This window comes from Vulpes vulpes, chromosome 5 (assembly GCF_048418805.1).
Source record: "Vulpes vulpes isolate BD-2025 chromosome 5, VulVul3, whole genome shotgun sequence".
In the NCBI taxonomy this organism is placed as follows: Eukaryota; Metazoa; Chordata; class Mammalia; order Carnivora; family Canidae; genus Vulpes; species Vulpes vulpes.
The window spans coordinates 134,065,438-134,090,129 of NC_132784.1; the positions used below are offsets into that span (position 1 = coordinate 134,065,438).

The following is a 24,692-nucleotide window of genomic DNA, read 5'->3' on the forward strand; positions in this document are numbered from 1 at the left end:
AGGCAGCCATCAGGGTTTCCCTGTAAATAAATATACCAGGTCAGACGGGAGACTTTTGACATTACTGCCCCTAGCAAAGTAACCTTTGAAAACAATACTAGATTTGTTTGTTTGGTTTTCTTTTTTTTTTTTTTTTCTTTCCGGGTTGTTTTTTTTTTTTTTTATGGTGGCTTTTTTTTTTTTTTTTTTTTTTTTTGCCTTTTTTTCCCCTTGAATTTTGGCACCTTTAAGATTTAAGAAATGAAAGATGTTTAGATCTTTAACACATGAAGAAGACCATGTAAGATCTCACTCTATGCTTTTTACAATTCAACTTCAGTGACAGCAGAAACCCTGGAATTTGGTTTCTAACATAAATAGACATAAATTAAAACTAAGTATTATAGGATCATATAAAGATTAAGGGGTCACTATGATCCACAGTGATGTAACTGAGCAGAAGAGAACAATTTTCTTATACACATGAGACCACGGGAACTACATTCAGGAAAGACACAGATCAACCTCATTCTGTACTCTTCAGGCCACATCAGTAATACAAGGCAATACATTTAAGATGGACAACAGATGAACCAGACTAATGATTTTTACCCATGAGTACAATTTTATCACGAATTCTTGGAAATTATAAATCAAATGGGTTGAAGGCAGGACCTAAGACTCTACTTTTTTAAAAGTTTCTACAAATAGCTAGAAACCAATTTTAAAAATGGCGATAAGTATACACCTATCAATAATTACTTTAAATGTAAATGGATTCAATCCTCCATTAAGAGACAGAGTGGTTAAATAGATTAAAAAAAAAACAAGGCCGATGTATATGCTATCTATAATAAATTCATTTCAGTTATAAGGACATACATAGACTGAAAGAGAAGAGATGGGAAAAAAATATTTCATGCAAATAGGAACCAAAAGAAATTTCACGTAAATATACCCCAATATAAATCAGACAAAACAGATGTTAAGACAAAGCCCATAATAACAGACAAGGCGATTATGTAATGACAAAGGGGTTAATCTAACAAAAGAAATGATATTTGTTAAGCATATGTACACACAATATAGGAGAACCCAAATATATAAAGAAAATATCAACAGACCTAAGGAAGAAATAGACAATACAGTAATAGTAGGAACTTTAATACCTCACTTTCACAAATGGATAGATAATCAAAAGAGAAAATCACACAGTATTGGAAGCACTAGCCAGAGCAATTAGGCAATAGAAAAAAATAAAAGGCATCCAAATTGGAAAGGAAGAACTAAAATTGTCACTAATTGGCATGATACTTGGCATGATACTATATAAAGAAAACTCTAAAGACTTCACCAAAAAAATTGCTAGAGCAAATAAATTCAGTAAAGCTGCAGAATACAAAATCCATACACAAAAATCTGTTGCATATCTATACACTAATATGAAACTACTAGGAAAAGAAAATAAGAAAACAATCCCATTTACAATTCCAAAACTAAGAATAAAATAATTAGGAGTGTATTTAACCATGCAGGGAATAAACTTGTAAACAGAAAACTCTAAGACATTGATGAAACAAAGTGAAGATGACACAAATAAATGGAAAGTTGTTCCATGCTCTGGATTGAAAGAATATTGTTAAAATGTTCATACTCCCAAAGCAACTTACTAATTCAATGCAATCCCTATCAAAATGCTAATGGTATTTTCATAGAAAGTAAATAATCTTAAGATTTATATGGAAATGTAAAAGATTGAACAGTCAACACAATCTTGAAAAAACAAAGTGGAGGTATCACAATTCCAAACTTGAAGTTATATTATGAAATTGTAGTAACAGTATAGTACTGGCACAAGAACAGACACATAGATCAAAAAAACAGAATAGAAAACCCAGAAAGAAGCCCACAATTATACATTCAATTAATTTTTGACAAAGGAAGCAAGAATACACAATGGGAAAAAGATAAATCATGTTGGGAAAACTGGACAGCTACATGCAAAAGAATGAAACTGGACCACTTCCTTACACCCTACACAAAAATAAATTCGAAATGTGAGACTTGAAACCATAAAAGTCTTAGTAAAAAGCACAAGCATTAATTTCTCTGACAGCAGCTATAAGAACATTTTTCTAGATATGTCTTCTGATACAAGGGAAACAAAAGTAAAAATAAATTTTGGGGACTACATCAAAATAAAAAGCTTCTGAGCGGCAAAGGAAACAGTCAACGGAACTAAAAATCTATTGAATGATAGATTAAAATACAATAAAAAATTGAATGATATTTGCAAATCATATGTCTGAAAAAGGATTAGTATTCAAAGTACATAGAGAACTTATACAACTAAACACCCAAAAAACATATAATTCAATTTAAAAAAAGATTGGGTACATGACCAGACATTTTTCCAAAGAAGATACACAGATGGCCAAGAGGTACATGAATAGATGCTCAATCTTACTAATCAAAGAAATGCAAATCAAAACCACAGTGAAATTATCACCTTACCCTTTCAGATTGGCAATTTTCAAAAAGACAAAAATAACAGGTGCTAGTGAAAATATGGAGAAAGAAGAACCCTCATATATTGTTGGGAATGTAATTCATGCAGCTATTATGGAAAACAGTATGGTGGTTCCTCAAAAACTTAAAAATAGAACTATTACACAATCCAGCAATTCCACTTCTGGGTATTCGTCCAAAAAAAACACAACCCAGGGACGTCTGGGTGGCTCAGTGGTTGAGCATCTGCCTTTCGCTCAGGGTGTGGTCCCAGAGTCCCAGGATCAAGTCCCACATCAGGCTCCCCAAGAGGAGCCTGCTTCTCCCTCTGCCTCTCTCTCTGTGTCTCTCATGAATAAATAAATAAATTCTTAAAAAAAGAAAGAAAGAAAGGAAACACAACCCAAAGATATATAAGTATCCCTATGGTCAATAAACATTATTTGTAATTGCCAAGGTATGCAAGAAATTTACATGCTCATCAACAGATAACTGGATAAAAAGATGGGATATATATATATACACATATACATATGTATATATATATATATATTGGAATATTCCTCAGCCATAAGAAGGGACAAAATTTTAACATTTGAAACAACATGGATGGACCTAGCAGGTATGATAATCAGTAAATAAGTCATATACAAAGACAAATACTGTAGGAGTTTACACACACACACATAAAACCCACAATAAATGAAAGAACAGACTAATAGATACAGAAAACATACTGTTGGCAACCAAAGAAGCATGAACAAAATAAATTAAGAGGATTAAAAAGTACAAACTTCTAGTTATAAAAAAAATAATAAACCATGAGGATTAAAAGTACAGCATAGGTATACAGTCAGTAACATCCTAATGATTTTGTATACTGACAGATGGTAACTAGATTTTTAGAGATTATTTTGTAACACATGAAGTATCAAATCAGTATTATGTACACCTGAAAATAATAGGATATTGTATGTCAATTATTCAAAAATAATTTAACAAATTTAACAAAAAAGAGGCATGCCCTTCAGCTGCTTGGGATGCCTTGCCTACAGTTCCTGCAGCTGATCAATGGGCACCTCCAGTTCTCCACATACCTCACCCATAGAAGCACACCACTGTGCAAAGCACCCTGCATTCTCCCTATGGCAGCTAAAACAAGTTCTTGCAGGTGAGCATGCCTGGAAAGCCAGTCTTTGAGAAACCACAAACTTAAACATTCAGCATCACCAGCAAAAAGGGAAGCTGGTATCATCTAATCCAGCTTTGCAGGATTGAGAGAAGGCATACAAGCTTAAGAATTCTGCCACAAGAGGGAGCACGAAGTGTGGAGCAAGTGTATTCATAGACGAGGTCTGAGAAAGACTAAATCCCATACAGGACTGAAAAAGATATTTCTCTCCCAAAACCAGGAATAAAGACTGGAAGAGGTGACAGCTTCTTCATTTTTTTAAAGATTTTTTTATTTATTTATGATAGACACAGAGAGAGAGAGAGAGAGAGGCAGAGACACAGGCAGAGAGAGAAGCAGGCTCCATGCCGGGAGCCCGATGCGGATCGATCCCGGGACTCCAGGATTGTGCCCTGGGCCAAAAGCAGGAACCAAACCGCTGAGCCACCCAGGGATCCCCAGCTTCTTCAAATGTAAAGACAGCAATGCAAGACATGAAGAAATATGAATATATGGAATATAAGAAATAGTGAAAGGGACCATAAGAGAAGGGGGGTAACCAAGTGGGGAAAAATTAGAGAGGAAGACAAATCAGGAGACACTCTCAACTCTGGGAAACAAAGGATTGTGGAAGAGGAGGCGAGTGGGAGAATGGGGTAACTTGGTGATACGCATTAAGGAGTGCACATGATATGATGACCACTGGGTATTGGCAAATTGAATTTAAATTTAAAAAAGAAAAAAAGAAAAAATGTGAATATTAAGGAATATAAAAACACAAAAGAAATACAATAATTTTCCAATAACTGAACCCAAAGAAACTGAGATCAGTAACTTAACCAATAAAAATTAAATATAGGTTTTTTGTTGTTTTTTTTTAATTTAGGATAGACACACAGAGAGAGAGAGAGAGGCACACAGGCAGAGGGAGAAGCAGGCTCCATGCACCGGGAGCCCAACGTGGGGTTCGATCCCGGGTCTCCAGGATCGCGCCCTGGGCCAAACCGCTGCACCACCCAGGGATCCCAAATATAGTTGTTTTAAGGAAGTTCAGTGAACTACAAGAAAACACAGAAAGACAATTCAGTGGAATTAAGAAATGGGCAAAAAAAATTAGAACTCTATAGAAAGGTAAAAATCATAAAAAAAGAACCACACAAATTCTGGAGCTGAAGGATACAATAAATGAAATGAAAAAAAAAATACAATAGAGAGTATCAACAGAAGAATGGATCAAACAGAAGAAAATAAAGTCTGTGAAATAGAAGGCAGGGCTTTTGAAATTATCAGTAAGAGTAGAACAAATAAAAGAGTAAAAGAGAGTGAAGGCTGCCCATGTGAACTACAGAATACCATTAAGAGAAATTGTCTACATACCATTGCAGTCTCAAAAGGAGATGAGGGGGGAAAGGACAGAAAGCTTACTTAAAGGTATAACAACTGAGAATTTCTCAAATCTGAGAAAAAATTTGGACATCCAAGTTCAATCCTAAATTACCTTCTCCAAGACATTAAAATAAATCTGTCTCAAAGGGAAAGAATTAGGAAAACCCTCAATTACAATGAAACCTCACAAGGCTATTAGCAAATTCCTCAGCAAAAATCTTACAGGCCAAGAAAGAGTAGTATGATATATCCAAAATACTAAAAGAAAAAAAATCACAATCAAGAACATGTTACCCAACAAAGCTGTCCTTCAGAAATGAAGGAAATAAAGACATTTCCAGACAAACAAAAGGTGAGTTTATCACCACCTCACCTGCCTTACAAAAAATGTTGAAAGGAGTTCTCTAAACTGAAATGAAAGGATGCTATTTAGTAAAATGAAAACAGGTACTGGTAAAGTAAGTATAACTCAAACTTAGAATATTCTAACACTGTAATATATGGATATAATAACCAATTAACTCCAAAATAAAGGTTAAAAGACAAAAATATAACTATAGTTACAATAATTTGTAAATTAGTTATAAATTGTGACATCAAAAGAAAAGATAAAGGGATAAAATGTAGTTTTTGTATGTGTTCAAAGTTATTATCAGGGCAGCCCAGGTGGCTCAGTGGTTTAGCACCACCTTCAGCTCAGGGTGTGATCCTGGAGACCTGGGATTGAGTCCCACGTTGGGCTTCCTGCATGGAGCCTGCTTTTCCCTCTGCCTGTGTCTCTGTCTCTCTGTCTCTCTCTCTTTCCGTGTGTGTGTCTCTCATGAATAAATAAATAAATAAATAAATAAATCTTTAAAAACAGTTATCAGTATAAAATAGACTACTGTATCTATAAGATGTTTTATGTAAATGGTATGGTAACCAAGAAGCAAAACCTTGTAGCAGATAGACAAAAGATAAAGATAGGGAAATGAAAGTTAGAGAAAATCATCAATTCCCAAAGGAAGATAGAAGAATGAGAACACTATAAAACAGCAATTTCTAAGAATGCTAAGCAATTCTTAGCATTTTCATGGTAAGATCACATTAATATTCCTTACTTATTAATAATTACTTTGCCTGTACTTGGATTAAATTCTCCATCCAAAAGGCATAGCATGACAGAGCAGGTAAAAACAAGAACCAACTGTGTGATTGATATATATAAAAGGTAAACTTCAGATTTAGGTACTTACATAGGCTAAAAAAATGAAGGAATAAAAAAGATATTCTTTGCAAACAGAAACCAAGAGAGTAAGAGTAACTACATTTATTTCAGAGAAGAGAGACTGTCATTCAAAAGTTGAAGAGACAAAGGTTACATAATAATAAAGGGATCAATTCACCAGAGGGGAAAAAAAATTCACCAGAAGATATATCAATCATAAGTACCCACAAATGAAGTATCTACATATACTAAGCAAAAATTAACACATATGAACAGCTAAATAAATAAAAATACAACAACAGCAGAGGACTTCAATACCCCACTTTCAATAATGGATAGCTTACTCAAAAAACCAGTAAGGAAACCTTGGACTTGAATTATACATTAGACAAAATGAACCTCCCAGACATTCCCAGAACATTCCATTCAAAGGCATGAGAATACACATTTTTTTCAAGTACACACAAAATATACTCCAAGACAGATCATAAAATTGGTCAAAAAGAGGTCTTAGAAAATTTAACAAGATAACAAGATTGAAGTCACACCAAATATCTTTCCTGACCAAAATAGCATGAAACTAGAAATCAATGACAGGAGAAAAACTGGAAAATTCACCAATGTGTGGGAATTAAACAACACATTACTAAACAACCAATGAGTCACAAAAGAAGTCAAAAGGGAAATCAAAAGTATTTTGAAACAAATGAAAAAGGAAACATACCAAATTCATGAGATTTGATAAATGCAGTTATAAGATGAAGGATTATAGCAATAAAGGCCTACCTTAACAAAAAATAAAGATCTCAAAAATAACCCAACCTTACACCTCAAGGAATTAGAAAGAGAATAAACTAAGCCTAAAGTTGGCAGCTGAAAGAAATAATAACGGTGAGAGCAGAAATAAATAAAACTGAGACCAGAAAAACAAAGAAAGGCCAACAAAACTGAGGGTTGTTTTTTTTTTTTGTTTCATAAAATAAACAAAATCCACAATCCTTTAGCAGACTCAGGGGAAAAAAAGATTCAAATAAATAAAATCAGAAACTAAACAGGGGACATTAAATCTGACACGACATAAACATAAATGATCAAAAAAACTACTATAAAAGCAACAAAGTATACAACCAACAAATTATATGCCAACAAATTGGATACCCTAGATGAAATGGAAAGTTCCTAGAAACATACAACCTACCAAGCCTGAATCATGAACAAAGAGAAAATCTGAACAGACTAAAAATGAATAATTCAGAGACTGACTCACTAACCAAAAACTCCTAACAACAAGCCAGGATCAGCTGGATTCAATAGTGAATTCTGCCAAACATTTGGAAAAGAATGAACACCAATCCTTCTGAAAGTCTTGCAAACAACAGAAAAGGGAACACTCACAAACTCATTTTAGGAGGCCAGCATTATCCTGATACCAAAGCCAGATAAGGACACTATAAGAAAAAGATTATGGGATGTATATGATGCAAAAATTCCCAAAATGATTACTAGTAAACCAAATCCAATAGTACATTAAAAGGTCATATACCACAATCAAGTGGGAGTTAACCCCGAGATGCAGAGATGGCTTAAGTATCTGCAAATCAATACGATTTAACAGAATGAGCATGTAAAATCACACGATCATCATAACAGATGTAGAAAAAGTATGCGACAAAAATTCCACATCCTTTAAAGATAAAAACACTCAATAAAGAGAGTGGGGAGGGAATGTACATCAATGTAATAAAGGCTATATAAGACTATGCAGGGATGCCTGGGTGGCTCAGTGGTTGAGCATCTGCCTTTGGCTCAGGTCATGATCCCAGGGTCCTGGATCAAGTCCCGCATCGGGCTCTGTGCAGGGAGCCTGCTTCTCCCTCTGCCTGTCTTTCTGCCTTTCTCTCTGTGCCTCTCATGAATAAATAAATAAAATATTAAAAAAAAAGACTATGCAACAGCTAATAACATACTCAACAGTGAAATACTGAAAGTTTTTCCTCTAAGATCAAGAACAAGACAAATTTCATCATTTATATTCAACACAGTACTGGAAATCCTAGCCAGTGCAATTAGGCAAGAAAAAAATAAAAGGCATCCAAGCCAGAAAAGAAGCTAATTGCTCTCTCTGCAGATGACATGATCTTATATTTATATATATATAACATATATATATATAAATTTGTGTATATATATATATATATATATATATAAAATCCTAAAGACGGCACCAAAAGAACTGTTAAAACTAACCAACCAATTCAGTAGTTATAAGATATAAAATCAACATACAAACATCAATATCATTTCTATAAACTCACAATAAAATGTCTAAAAAAGAAATAATGAAAACAATCTCCTTTATAATAGCACCAAAAATAATAGAATACTTAGAACTACATTTAACCAAGATGGCAAAAGATCTGTATTCTGAAAACTATAAGACACTAATGAAGGAAATGAAAGAAGACACAAATAAATGGAAATATACTCTGATTTCATGAATTGAAAGATTTAATAATGTTAAAATAGCATACTAACCAATGCCATCTATAGTTTTAATGTAATCCCTATAAAATTCCAATGGCAAAGGTGTCTGGGAGGCTCAGTCGGTTAAATGTCTGCCTTTGGCTCAGGTCATGATCCCAGGGTCCTGAGACCAAGCCCCACTTTTTTTTTTTTTAAACATTTTATTTATTTATTCATAGAAATGCAGAGAGAGAGAGAGGCAGAGACACAGGCAGAGGGAGAAGCAGGCTCCATGCAGAGAGCCCGACATGGGACTCGATCCAGGGTCTCCAGGATCATGCCCCGGGCTGCAGGCGGCACTAAACTGCTGCACCACCGGGCTGCCCTCAAGCCCCACTTCTGAGCAGGGAGCCTGCTTCTCTCTCTCCCTCTGCCTCTGCTCACACTCTCTCTCATTACCTCTCTCTCTCTCTCCCCCAAAACATATAAAATATTTTTTAAAAATTCCAAAAAAATTCTAAAATTCATATGGAACTACTAAAGACCCAAATAGTCAAACCAACCCTGTGAGTGAAAATCAAATCTGGAGGCATCAAATTTCCTGATTTCTAAGTATTTTACAAAGCTATAGTAATCAAAACAATATGGTACTGGCATAAAAACAGAAACACAGACCAGCGGAACAAAAGAGAGACCCCAGAAATAAACTGACACATATATGACCAACTAATAGTCTCTTTAATAAATGTTGTTGGAAAATCATATTCACATGCCAAAGAATGAAATCAGAAAATTATCTTACAAAAATTAATTCAGAAATGGAGTAAAGACTTAAATGTAGGACTGTAAGCCATATAACTCCTAGAAAAAGTTATAAGTGAAAAAGCTCCTTAACATTACTCTTAGCAATGATTTTGAAAATATGGCACCAAAAGCAACAAAAGAAAAAGATCAATAAATGGGGCTATAGCAAACTAAAAAGTTTCTGCACAGCAAACAAACACAAAACAGAATGAAAAAGCAATCTACAAAATGGGAGAAAATATTAATATCCAAAATATATAAGAAACTCATATAACTCAATAGCAAAAAGCAAGTAAAGCAAGTAATCTGATTAAAACCTGGGCAGAGGACCTGGGCAGACATTTTTCCAAAGAAAACATATAAATGGCTAACTGGTACATGAAAAGATACTCAACATCACTAATCATCAAAGAAATGGAAATCAAAACCACAAGGAAATATAAGCTCACATCTGTTATATTAGCTATTACCAAAAATAAAAAGCAACCAACTGATGTGGAGAAAGTGGACCCTTGTTTACTTTTGGTGGAAATATAAATTGGTACAGAACTATGGAAAAAAATATGGAGATTCCTCAGAAACTTAAAAACAGGATTACCATATGATACAGCAATCTTACTTCTGGGTATATATCTAAAGGAAATAAAATCACTATGTCAAAGAGATATCCACACTCTTATGTTCATTACAGTATTATTCACAATAGCCAAGACATGGAAACAACCTATGTGTCTACCAATAAATGAATGGATAAGGAAACTTTGACATATGTGTTTATATATGTATATACACACACACCTTTTATACATATATATGGCACATGCATGTGACATATGTTTGGGTTATACATGTGAAATATATGTGGTTACGTATATTACACATATGTATTCCTAAAATATATATATGTTACATACATCCCATTTCCATATGGTATATATGTGTGAAAAACGATATATGTTTCATGTATTTATGATATATCACATATGTATATGTCACATATACATACCAAACTCTCAATGGACCTTGAGAGTTCTGTGTGAAAAATTAAGTGGAGTTACTAATATATTTTGGTAAACCAATAAGGAAGTAGCATCCAGGTAAGAGACAATAGTAGTTTGGAGTAGGATGATAGAAATAGATTGGACTACATTTGAGAAATTCTACCTAAAAGGAATCAAAAGAATATTGAGAGGTCTTAAAGATGATCCCAGATATCTTGTGTGAGCACTTGGATAAATGATGGTCTCAGTCTCCAGGGAAGTATATACTGCCAGATATAAGTTGCCAGAAGAGTAAGGAAAGAAGGAATCCCCTTTTGGGTGGGTAAGGTTTGAAAACCTATTGAGTCATCTAAGCATGAATGTCTGTCTCACAAGCTCCACTTCATCATTTCTAACTGAGAATCTCCAGTAAAGCTTCAAACTCAGGATGCTGGCAAAAAATCTCTAATTTTCTTCTGTATCTGCTCCATTTGTTGATTAATTAACACCACCAACTATGAGGGATGTTATGAATGGGGTTCCTACATGTGATTGAGAAGACTAGAATACAAAACATCTGAAGTCCCATTGGATAAGAATCTATAATACAGATTCATTCATAAGACTGGAGTTATTTTTGCCACAAAAGTCTAATGTTAAAGAAAAAGTTAACTTACAACTTTACAAACATTGTATGCCATTTGAAAATAAATATAAAAGCACTGAGGAATACTCTTATCTATTGCTTTGCTGGGGATATTACAAGAATAAACTGTTTTAGAATAGATCCAAAATAAAGATTTTGGGGGTTAAATGCTAGTAATGTTTAATTGTTTTCCTACTTCCAAATTCATTCTATGAGGCCAGCATTACCCTGATACCAAAACCAGATAAAGAATCCACTAAAAAAAAGAAAACTACAGGCCAATATCCTTGATAAACTTAGATGCAAAGTTTATTTAAATAAACTAAATTTATAAATAAAATACTAGCAAAATGAATACTAGCAAAATGAATTCAAAATTACATCGAAAGGTATCATTCGTGCACCACAATCAAGTGGTATTTATTTCTGCATGGTAAAAATTATTCAATATACACAAATTAATAAATGTGATACATCACACATCAATAAGAGGAAAGATAATAATATGTTCATTTCTAATAGACCCAGAAAAGGCATTTGATAAAAAACAGCATCCATTCATGATAAAAACCCTCAACAAAATAGGTTTAGAGGGAACATACCTCAATATAATAAAAGTCATATATGAAAAACCTACAGCAAACACCATTCTTAATAGGGAATAACTAAGAGCTTTCCTCTAAGGTCAGGAACAAGATAAGGATATCTAATCTCACCACTTTTATTCAACATGGTATTGAAAGTCCTTGCCACAGCAATCAAAACACAAAAAGAAATGAAAGGAATTCAAATCAGTATGTCAAATTTCCACTCTTTGTAGATGACATGACACTATACAGAGAAAAGCCTAAAAGACTACCAAACAGTGCTAGAACATAGGGATGCCTGGGTGGCTCAGTGGTGATTGGCTCAGTGCTTGATCCTGGGGTCCCCGGATCGAGTCCCACATCAGGCTCCCCACAGGGAGCCTGCTTCTCCCTCTGCCTGTGTCTCTGCCTCTCTCTCTGTGTCTCTCATAAATAAATGAAACCTTTAAAAAATGTGCTAGAACATAAACTCAGTAAAGCTGCAGGATATTAAATCAATGTACAGAAACCTGTTATACTTCTGTACGCCAATAAAGAAGCAGCAAGAAGAGAAACTAAGAAAACAACTTTATTTATAATTGCATCAAAAATAGTAAATACCTAAGAATAAACCTAACCAAGAGATAAAACACCTGTAGTCTAGATATGTATCCTGAGGCAAGGGAAACAAACAAAAATAAATTGGAACTATATAAAAAAAAATTTTTTTAAAGTAAAAAAAAAATGCTCCATGCTCCCCTGCATGGAGCCTGACGTGGGACTCATTCCCAGGTCTCCAGGATTAGGCCCTGGGCTGAAGGCGGCGCTAAACCACTGAGCCACCCAGGCTGCCCAGAACTATATCAAATTAAAAAGCTTCTGCACAGTGAAGGAAACAATCAACAGAACTAAAAGGTGACCTCCTGATGGGAGAAGATATTTGCAAATGACATATCCAATAAAGCGTTAGTATCCAAAACTTATAAAGAACTTACATAAAATACAACATCCAAAAAACAAATAATCCAATTAAATGGACAGAAGACATCAACATACATTTCTCTGAAGAAGATATCCAGATGGCCAACAGACACAAGAAAAGGTGTTCAACATCACTCACCATCAGGGAAATACAAACCAAAACTATAATGAGACATCACCTCACAGCAATCAGCAATTATGTGGAGTAAAAGGGAACCCTCTTGCACTGTTAGTGGGAATGCACACTGGTGCAGCCATTCTGGAAAACCATATGAAGGTTCCTCAAAGAGTTAAAAATCCAGCAATTACATTAATGGGTATTTACCCAAAAAATAGAAGAACACTAATTCAAAGGGATACACATACTCCAGTATTTATAGCAGCATTATTTACAACAGCCATGATACGGAAGCAGCCTAAGTGTCCATCAATTGATAAATAGCTAACGAAAATTTACATATATATATAAATGTGGCATACATATGTATACATACACACACATATACACACAATGGAAAACTATTCAGCCATAAAAAAGAATAAAATCTTGCCATTTGTAACAACATGGATGAAGCTATAGAGTACAGCGCTGAGTGAAATAAGTCAGAGAAAGGTAAATACATGATTTCACTCATATGTGGAATTTAAAAAACAAAACAAGGAAAAAGGAAAGAAAAAAAGAGGGAGAGAGAGAGACAAGGCAAGAAACAAACTCAATTATAGAGAACAATCTGATGACCACCAGAGAAGTGGTCAGTGGGGGATGGGTTAAATAGATGATGAGGATTAAGGAGTACACTTGTCAAGATGAGCACAGGGTGATGTATGGAGCTGTTGAATTAATATATTGTACACCTAAACTAATACAACACTCTTTATAACTAACTGGAATTTTTTAAAAACTTAAGTTAAAAAATTCCTAATTGTTTTCCTGAAGTAAAAACTTAAAGCAATTATTTTTCAGCTAACAAGAAGCAGTACGATCTTTGTTAATATGTCCTATTACAGTACCACACTGCCATCTGTTGGAAGACATCACTAACAAAATGTTTTTATTCATAATCAAGTGTGTGGGGAAATTTGTGAATTTCTGAAAGAAATGGTGGCAATGGGAACTTGCATTTTGTAGGTTCCACAGGACCATAATAATTGGAAACATTCCTTGACAGGCTACCACCCCCAGGGCACTACCCAGAAAGCAAACTGAAACATACGCCCTTACCTTTTCATGAAAGGCCTACTTGGTAGTCCTGGAGCTTCAAGTTTGGCACACAACTGAAGGCCACACAAGTACTCTTAAGAAACAGGCTGAGGACATCAATTTTGCACTCTCCCTATGCCTTGCTCACTAGTACTTCCCAGAAAGTTCACATTCATCTGAGTCCCACTTACTGTGACTTGGCAAGTAGACACTTCAGACTGCATGGCTCTGGTAGCCAACAGGGCTTACAGTAATGGTCTTATGGGATTATGGATATTTGGATATTTTAAAAGCTGCTGCCTGAGGGTCTGGCTTCCAAACATCTGAATCTTGGTGTTGACTGAGGTCCTCCCCTTTGGCACACTGGTATTAAATACCCTCAACTACTCAGAGCTACTAAGAATAAAATAAGCTACTTGGGCAATCACAAAGGTTTGAGATAAAACTATGACCTAGGGCTAAGGTTGAACAATAAGGTTCTTCTCCTACACAAGGCTGACACTTCGAGATTGAGAGAAATAACTGTTTCATCTAATGGATAGAAACCAACACAGAGTTAAGCAGTCAAGCAAACAGAAGACAAAATATGCTCCAAATGAAAGAACAAGATAAGACTGCAAGAAATTAAACTTAATAAAAACAGAGATAAGTAATTTATCTGATAAAGGGCTCAAAGTAATAGTCATAAAGATGTTCATCAAACTCAGGAGAAGAATGGATGAACACAGTGAGAATTTCAACAAAGAGGTAGAAAACAGAAAAATTCCAAAAAGAAGCCACAGAATTAAAGAATACACTAAATTAAACGGAAACATACTACAGAGGTTTAACATCAAACTAGATAAAACAGAAGAAAGGATTAGTCAACTTGCAGACAGGGCAGAGGAACTCACCCACTAAGAGCAGCAAAAAGAAAAAATAATGAAAAAAGGTAAAGGTACCTTAAGGGACTTCTGGACAACATCAAGTAGACTAGCATGTGCATTGTAAGGGTCCCAGAAAGAAAACAAAGAGTGAGAGGGGCAAAAAATTTATTTGAAGAAATAATAGCTGAAAACTTCTGTAACCTGAGGAAACACCCAGATCCATGAAGCACAGTGAGTGAATAAAAGAAACCCAAAGAGATCCACATCAAGACAGAGTGTCAAAGGTTAAAGACAAGAAGAAAATCTAAAAGGAGCAAAAGAAAAATAATTTGTTATACAACAGGGAACCACGATACTATCAGCAGATTTTACAGGCCAGCAAGATGTGCCAAATAATGTTCAAAGTGCTAAAAGAAAAACATTTCCAACTAAGAATACTCTACCCAGCAAAGTTATTCATAATTGAAGGAAGAATAAAAAGTCTTCCAGAAAAGCAAAAGCTAAGAGTTCGCTGTCACTAAGCTGGCCTTACAAGAAATGTTAAAAAGATTTAAGCTGAAAACAAAAGGCACTAATTTAAAAAGAAAACATATGAAAGTATTAATCTCACTGAGAAAAGTAGTTATGTAGTAAAGGTAGAAGATTAATCACTTATAAAGCTAGTAGTAAAATTAAAAGACAAAAATAGTAAAAATAACTGTAATTACATTACTTAAAAATACACAAAATAATCAGACATAAAATGTATAGTCAAAAACACAAATCATAAGGGAAAGAGTAAAAATGTAGGCCTTTATTTTTTTTTTAATTTTTTTTTTTATGATAGTCACAGAGAGAGAGAGAGAGAGAGAGAGGCAGAGACATAGGCAGAGGGAGAAGCAGGCTCCATGCACCGGGAGCCCAATGTGGGATTCGATCCCGGGTCTCCAGGACCGCGCCCTGGGCCAAAGGCAGGCGCCAAACCGCTGCGCCACCCAGGGATCCCAAATGTAGGCCTTTAGAATGCATTTAAACTTGTTATCAACTTAAAATAGACTGTCATAAGTATGTTTTTACATGTAAGCTCCAGAAAACCACCAAGCAAAAACAGTACATACACAGAAGATAATAAGAAATGAATTAAAGCATACCACTAAAAAAACTCATCAAACCACAAAGGAAGAGAGCAAGAGAAGAACGGAAGAACTAGAAAATTGCCAGAAAAAAAATTAAAATAGCAATAACTACATATCTATCAATTATCACTTTAAATGTAAACGCTATAAATTTTCCATTAAGAGACAAAGGGTAGGGATCCCTGGGTGGCGCAGCAGTTTGGCGCCTGCCTTTGGCCCAGGGTGCGATCCTGGAGACCCGGGATCGAGTCCCACGTCGGGCTCCCATGCATGGAGCCTGCTTCTCCCTCTGCCTGTGTCTCTGCCTCTTTCTCTCTCTGTGTGTGTGACTATCATAAATAAATAAAAATTTAAAAAAAAAAAGAGAGAGAGAGACAAAGGGTAACTGAATAGATAAAAAACAAGACCATCATTCTTTTAAAATGCATGTGGAACATTTTGCAGGATAGATCCCACATTACACCACAAAACAAATCTCAATATTTAAGAAGACTGAGATAATCCAAGCATCTTTTTTGATCAACAGTATGAAACTGGAAATAAGAAGAAGAAAACTGGAAAAAACACAAACACATGAAAGCTAAACATGGTACTAAACAAACAATGGGTCTCAAAGAAAACAATGAGGGATCAAATACCTGAGGCAAATGAAAATGGAAACACAATGGTTCAAAATCTTTGGAATGCAGCAAAAGCAGTACTAAGAGGGAAGTTTATAGCAATATAGGCCTGGCCCATCTCAAAAAACAAAAAAAATTTCAAAGAAACAATAAAACTGTACACATAAAGAAAATAGAAGCACTTGATGGGATGAGCACTGAGTGTTATACTACATGTTGGCAAAATGAGGTTAAATTTTAATAATGTAAAAAAAAAGAAAATTGTTTTGAACTGAAAAAAAAATAGAAAATAGAAAAAGAACAAAGCCCAAAGTTAGTAAAAGAAAGGAAATAATAAAGATTAGCTTGAAAAGAAATGAAGTAAAGTCTTAAAAAAAAAAATAGAAAAGAACAATGAAACCAAGAGCTGGTTCTTTGAAAAGATAAACAAAATTGATAACCTTTACCCAGAGTCATCAAGAAAAAAAAAACAAAACGTAAAATAATATCAGAAACGAAAAAGAAGTCATAACCCACACCACAGAAACATAAAGGATTATTAAGCTATTATAAATATATGCTGACAAATTGGACAACCTAGAAGAAATTAATAAATACCTAAAAACACAGTTTTCCAAAATGGAATCAGGAAGAAATAAATAATCCAAACAGACTGATTACTGGTAATGAACCCGAATCATTAATCAAAAACCTCCCAACAATTCCAGGACTAGATGGTTTCACTGGTAAATTCTACTAATCATTTAGATATCAAATTCTTCCAAAAATTCAAAGAGGGGGATCCCTAGGTGGCTCAGCAATTTGGCACCTGCCTCCAGCCCAGGGCATGATCCTGGAGTCCTGGGATCAAGTCCCGCATCAGGTTCTCTGCATGGAGCCTGCTTCTCCCTCTGCCTGTGTCTCTGCCTCTCTCTGTGTCTTTCATGAAAAATAAAATCTTAAAAAAAAAATTCAAAGAGGAGGAAATGGTTCCAAATTCATTTTTTAAGGCTAGCATTACCCTTATACCAAAACCAAAGACAGTGCCAAAAAAAAAAAAAAAAAAAAAAGAAAGACAGCAAGAAAAAAAAAAAAATACAAACATCATCCTTGATGAGCTGATACAAATATCCTCAACAAAATATTAGTAAATTGAATTCAACAATACATTAAAATGATTATTCGCCATGAATAAGTAGGATTTGTTCCAGGGATGTAAGTATGCTCCAATATCCACAAATAAATCAACAATGATGCATCACATTCAGAAAATGAAAGGCAAAAGTCATGCAATCATCTCAATAGAACCAGAAAAGGCATATGCCAAAATTCAACATCCATTTCATGATCAAAACCCTCAACAAAGTGGGAATTGAGGAAACATACCTCCACATAATGAAGTCCATTTCTGAAAAGCACACAGCTAATGCCATGCTCAATGGTGAATGCTGAAAGCTCTTTCTCTAAGATCAAGAGCAAGACAGGGAGGCCCACTCCTGCCACGTTTATGCAACATAGTATGAGAAGTTCTAGCCACAGCAATTAGGCAAGAAAAATAAACAAAAAGCATCCAAACTGGTAAAGAAGTAAAACTGTCACTATTTGCAGCTGACATACTACATACAGAAATCCCTATGATGACACAAACAAAACTATTAAAATAAAGAATTCAGTAAAATTGTAGAACACAAAGCTAATATACAAAAATCTGTTGCACTTCTAGCAGAAAGAGAAATTATAGAAAAAAAAAATCCCATTTACAATTCATCATAAAGAATAAAATACCGAGGCTGAGGAAAAAATTTATCCAAGGAAGTAAAAAACCTATATTATGAAAACTGTAAGAAATAGGTGAATGAAATTGAAGAGGACACAAAAAAATGAAAAGAAATTCCACACTCATGGATTGGAAGAATTAATCTTGTTAAAATGTCCATACCACCCAAAGCAATCTACAGATTCAATGCAATCCCCAACAATATACCAATAATATTTTTCACAGAACTAGAGCAAATAATTCCAAAATTTGTATGGAACCACAAAAGACCCTGAAAAGCCAAAGCAATCTGGATAAAGAATAAAGCTAGAGGCATCACAGTCTCAGATTTAAAACTATATTACATAGCTATAGTAATCAAAACAGTATGGTACTTGCACAAAAACAGTCAGTGGAACAGAAATGAGCACAAAAATAAAACCATGCTTACATGGTAAATCAGTATGCAACAAAAGAGGCACAAACACACAATGGGGAAACAACAGTCTCTTCAGTAGAGAAAACTGGTGCTGGGAAAATTGGAAAGCTACATGCAAAAGAATGAAATTTTCTTTATCGCTATACCATTATTTTTTCAACTATTCCCCTGACATTGGAACTGTAAATTTTTGTGGGAAATTGAGATCCCTCTGAATAACTGCGACCAATGGGGAAATGCAGAAAAAAAGACAACAGTATAGTTCAACCAAACCTTAGAAAATAGAAATTGTCGGCTGCCTGCTAGACCATCCCTAACACCCTCTCCTTCCAATTGCAACATCGTTCATAAACTCCTGTTTAATAGTCCCTCATCATTGTTACAGCCCATACCCCACAGTAAACAGCAACTTCTCATTCTTCACTGATAAATATCATGGGTATTTTTGCACTGGGGGAGGAAAACTTACCTGTCAAAAGCAGCAATATTCACAGCATACCAGAGTAATTACCAAAGTATCCACCTAGAACAGCAGAATAATAACAGATTAACAGATTCAAATCTTTGGAACTATACAAGTATGCAAAATCACCTCCATTTTAGAGTCTGCCATGATGGGTAACTTACCCTCTAACATTAAAAACACAGAATTAAGGGGGGGAAAAAACAGCATGGATTATAAGGAAGTTTAGGATTTGGGAAACTATTGAGGTAAACCTTTCATTTAGTCTGAATTCTAATCATTCTAATAAGCTCAAGGAGCCCCACGTCCTAAGACAAAAACTTCTATATCGCTTCAATTAGGAGACAGCCCTTTGAATTTATATTTATAGAAAGGTAAACATGATAATATATGCCTAAAACACACAGTTCTGTTAAATTCCCTATTTTGTGTGAAGGACAAAAATCACTGAAACATACGTGTAGTTCCTTAAAAAGTTAAACAGAGAATTACTCTATGATCCAGTAATTCCACTTCTGGGTACACATCCAAAAGAACACAAAGAGGTATCTGTGTACCAATGCTCATAACACTATTCACAAAAGCCAAAAGATGGAAATGACTCAAATGTCTACTAATAGGTAAGTAAAATGTGATATACACATACAGTGAAATATCATTTAGCCTTAAAAAGGAAGGAAATTCTGCTACATAACATGGATAAACCTTAAAGACATCATGCTACATGAAATAAACCAGATACAAAAGGACAAATACCGTATGATTCCATTTACATGAGTTACTTGGAATAGTCAAACTCGGAGACAAAAATTGGATGGTGGCTGTCAACAACCCAAAAATTGGATGGTGGCTGTCAACAACCGGAGAGAGGGGCACTATGGTGTTATTATTTAATGAGAACAAGGTTTCAGTTTGGAAGATAAGAGCTCTGGAGAGGATGGTGGTGATAGCTGCACAATAATATAAATGCACCTAGGTCACTGAATTGTACAGTAAAAATGTTTAGAATGCTAGATTTCATGAAATGTACGTTTTACCACAATTTAAAAAACAAAAAACAAAAACTCTGAAGCAAACAAACACCAAGTCAAAACACAGAGTTCTAACAAATCAGGCCAAAGGATAATAATGAGACCTTGGGCATCGTATGTAAAATAGAGATGCAACTTTTTCTAGGGAGCTGTGTTATATAGCTTTCCTCAGTTTCTCAAAATGTTCAGAGATCCTAAAAATACTTTTATTACCACTACCTTTAATTCAACGAGAAAAGTATGAAAATAATTTTATCAGGATTTTATTAAACTACTATTTCCAGCATGCCCCAATCAATATAGAACCAGCATACTTACATTCAAGCCCTGCACACAAAAACCTTCAAATAAACTTCTGCTGGTATGAGGTAAGTACCTACTATTTGACTGTCCAATATGATCCTCACAAATCTAATGCAATGTATTAAACATGAGTAAGAGAATATGCAAATAGCTTCTAGGAGTCTATTTGAAATACAAAATTAAATGAACCAACAAAGCAGGTTATAGTATATTTTTCAAGGCAGAAGGGTGGAGAGACACCAGTGTCTGAAACGATGAAACTATAAAGTTAACTATAGTATCAGGGACTCCACATCACACTAAGCAGTGTCAGTTTCCATAACCCCCGTGATTTAACAACAGCAGCCCAAACTGCCACCTGGAAGCCTTTTATAGGAAAAGATGGGCAGTCCTGACAACACAAAAATGCAAAACACTAGTATAGTAAGAAATACAAAACAAAGTTAACAGGCAAATAGACTGAAAATATCTGCCACATATCTAGCAGCCAATGGGTTAATATCGCTACACAAAGAACTCCTACCAATCTATAAGGAAAAGACAAAACTCAATAGGGAATGGACAAATTACATAAACTGGTTCCCCCTGCTCTGTTTTTCAACTATTAAAATGCTGTGGGCAGCCCCGGTGGCTCAGCGGTTTAGACTGCTGCGCCACCCAGGGATCCCCCTCATGTGATTTTTATTTAAAATAATTATATCACAATCTACAAGACTTGTCACATGTCTGATACAGGACCTGGAATATACAAAGAACTCTTACAGGAGTAGCTAGCTGGTTCAGTCAGTGGAGCATGCAACTCTTGATCTCGGGGTTGTGAGTTTGAACCCCACGTTGGTTGCAGTAATTGCTTAAAAATAATCTAGGGCTGCCCGCCCAGGTGGCTCCGCGGTTTAGCGCCTGCCTTCAGCCAAGGGCGTGATCCTGAAGACCTGGGATCAAGTCCCACGTCAGACTCCCTGCATGGAGCCTGCTTCTCCCTCTGCCTGTGTCTCTGCCTTTTTCTCTCATGAATAAATAAATATAATCTTTAAAAAACAAAAAACAGGTAATGACAAGTGCTGGTGACAACATGAAGGGATTAGAACCCTCATATACCGCCAATCAGAATATTATAGACACTTTGGAAAGTCTGGCAGTTCCTCAAAATGTGAAACATAGAGTTACCATATGACTGAACAATTCTAATCTTAGGTATATACCCAAGAGAAATGAAAACGTGATGATGTTTACACAAAAACCTGGACATAAACGTTCCTAGCAGCGGTATTCATAATGGCCAATACTCAAAGGTCTACCAACCGACCGATGGATAAAGGGTAGTACATCCATACAATGAGATACTATCTAGCAGTAAAATGGAATGAAGTGCTGATACAAGGTACAACATGCCTGCATAGGCCTATATACAGACAGCAGATTAGTACCTGCATAGGGGTAGGAGCTCGAGGGAGTAGGGGAAAAATCAGAAGATTCCTCATGGGTCAAGGCTTCTTTCCGGGGTGATGAAAATACTTTAAAATTGATTACAGTAATGACTGCACAACTTTGTAAGTATACTAAAAATCAATGTATATTTTAAACAGGTAAATGCTACAGGTATGTGAACTATTATCTCAATTAAGCTGTTACTCCTTAAAAGGATTTTCTTTCTAGTGTATCCCTAGGTCTTAGGACAGTCCCTGGCAATAATAGGAATTCAATAAACTTTGACAAAATGGAAAAATAAATTTCAAAAGGCAGGTAAACCATTGCAAAACCTTGTCACACCCAAAGTAATGAACTTGCTATATACTGTAGCTGGAGCATATGGTGTGTGTGTTGGCGTGTTTTCCATCAAAGGAGACTGAAAAACTCAGCATCAGCAAGGAGACCATGAAAGGTCTGGAAGCCAGGCTAAGGAATCCGCATTGCCCTGAATCAACAGGAAGGCCGGGAAGATTGTGAGCATGGGAATAACACGATCAGATGGATTTTCTATGTGCAGAGTTTAAGCAGAGGTTTGTTAACTTTTCTTTTTAGATTTTATTTATTTATTCACAAGAATACACAGAGAGGAGAGGCAGAGACACAGGCAGAGGGAGAAGCAGGCTCCATGCAGGGAGCCCGACGTGGGACTCGATCCCAGGACCCCGGGGTCACGCCCTGGGCCCAGGGCAGGTGCTCAACCGCTGAGCCACCTGGGCTGCCCGGTTTGTTACTTCTATACAAATGTGAAATAGAGGGGGAAAAAGTGCCTTAGAAATAAAGCACAAGTAAGAATGAGGTACATTCAAGGAGCAAGTATCAAAGTATAAGAATCTGCGGATTTTTAATATTATACACGACACACCGACTGACGCTCATACATGCTCGTATGTCCTTGTCTCCAACAGTCAAAAGTCATTTCTACTGTCAGAACCCTGCATGGAATTCAGGAGTGATGGGGGCTCAAGTCACTATGACCAACTGTCAGAAAATTCTTCTCTATGATCATCGAGCCAGGGTCTTCCTCACAGGGTTGTAACTCAGGACCATCAACAAAGCGCCCGATTCCACCGCTCCGAGGGGACGCCCCACTCTTCACAAATGTGCTCTGAGGAACGCCGGGCAGGGCAGGGCAGGGCAGGGTAGGGCAAGGTAGGGTAGGGTAGGGTAGGACAGCGCAGTGTAGGGCAGGGCCACGCAGGGTAGAGCAGGGCAGGGCAGGGCCGTCCAAGCTGGGCAGGGTAGAGTAGGGTAGGGCCAGGTAGGGCAGGGTAGGGTAGGGTAGGGCGGGGCAGGGTAGGGTACGACAGGGTAGGGTAGGACAGGGTAGGGCAGGGCAGGGCCAGCTGCTGGCGGCCCCGAACCCCCCCCCCGAACCCCGGGGCGGGCGCGGGGAGGGGCGGGCACCCTGCAGCCCCTGGCAGCCCCCTGCAGCCCCCGGCAGCCCCCTGCAGAACCTTGCAGCCCCCTGCAGAACCTTGCAGCCCCCGGCAGCCCCCTGCAGCCCCCTCGGGCGCTGCGCCCACAGGGGCCCCGACACCACGCAGGCAGCAGGCGGGTCGCCCCCGCGACGGCTCAAGCCCCGGGAGGTGGCCCCCGCCGGCAGCCCCGTCGCCCGCACGCGCACACGCGCACACACACATACACACACAACACACACACGCAGCCGCGCAGGCTGCGGCGACAAACGTCTCCGAGGGTGAAAGGAAAGCGAGGCTCGGAGCCGCGGGGGCGCTGACCTTTCCGGGCCGCAACCGCGCGCCGCAGGAAGCCCGCGCCTTCCTTCCTTCCTTCCGGGGGCGGAAGTGCGGGTACGCGCGCCCCAGGCCGGCCCGCCCCGCGAGGAGCAGCGGAGACTTCCGGCGCGGCGTCCCCGCGGGCTAGAGCGTCCGGAGCGCCGGGGCGGGGGCGGGGGCGGGGCACGCCGGGCCAGCGGGTCGGAGTCGCGGGCCGAGGCCGCCGCGGACGCTCGGCCCCGCCCGGGGAGCGAGGTGGGCCCCGCAGAGCCCGCCCTTCTGTCCCGCCCGCCCGCCGCGCCCCTGCGGCAGCCCCCGCGGAGCCCAGTCGCCGCCTTCGCCTGACCCACCGGCAGCGCGACAGTCTTATCCATCCAGTCGCGGTGCAGTGCCTACGGCGCTCCGGAGAATGCGAGGGGAAGAAGAAGAAGAAGAAGAAAACAAACAAGCGGACGACTTGAGTTACGTAGCGCGGGGAACGGTAACAGCATTTTTACCTGGTGCGTTTGCTCCAAGGACGTAAAGCGCTCAGGGGGCGTCTGGGCCTCCGCGGTCGTACGCCGCAGCCGCGCCCACCGCCCTGTGGGTCGTCCTGCCGTCCCCGCGTGGGAGGATGGCGGCCTGGGAAGCCCTCGGCTGAGGAAGAATTCTTGAGAGGACTTCGTGCAAAAGAGGTGGGTTTGGGTTTTGTTTTTTTAAGATTTTACTTATTTATTCATAGAGACACAGAGAGAGGCAGAGACCCAGGCCGAGGGAGAAGCAGGCTCCATGCAGGGAGCCCGACGCGGGACTCGATCCTGGGACCCCGGGGTCACGACCTGGGCCGAAGGCGGGTGCTCAACCGCTGAGCCCCCCGGGGATCCCCAAGAGGTGGTTTTCATTAAACCTCTACTGACAGGACCTGTGGACAGAAAGCTGCATGGGGTCGTGAGGGGTAGTGATTATACACCCTCAACTTGGGGGGGGGGGGTTAGTCTGTAAGTTTCAAAGGAATTCTGGAAACAAGGTTGCCAGGACCTTGAAGG

General features: G+C 37.8%; 2 protein-coding genes across 11 annotated transcripts in view; one reads left to right on the forward strand and one right to left on the reverse strand.

Annotated features, from left to right (window-relative positions):
* COA1 (cytochrome c oxidase assembly factor 1) overlaps positions 1-24,692 on the reverse strand; it is a 96,341-nt gene that overhangs the window by 47,753 nt on the left and 23,896 nt on the right. For 4 of the 9 annotated variants that reach the window (XM_072760075.1, XM_072760079.1, XM_072760081.1 and 1 more), the window contains exons 1-2: positions 23,671-23,794; positions 19,137-19,190 (exon numbers count right to left, since the gene is read on the reverse strand). The gene's annotated coding sequence lies outside the window, so the exon portion shown is untranslated. Of the gene's footprint in view, positions 1-19,136; positions 19,191-23,670; positions 23,795-24,017; positions 24,120-24,164; positions 24,227-24,692 lie in introns of those variants that run through there. The other 5 variants (XM_072760076.1, XM_072760082.1, XM_072760078.1 and 2 more) reach the window with 4 other exon arrangements.
* BLVRA (biliverdin reductase A) overlaps positions 24,128-24,692 on the forward strand; it is a 77,517-nt gene continuing 76,952 nt past the window's right edge. For both annotated transcript variants that reach the window (XM_026006661.2, XM_026006660.2), the window contains exon 1: positions 24,128-24,341. The gene's annotated coding sequence lies outside the window, so the exon portion shown is untranslated. The remainder of the gene's footprint in view (positions 24,342-24,692) is intronic.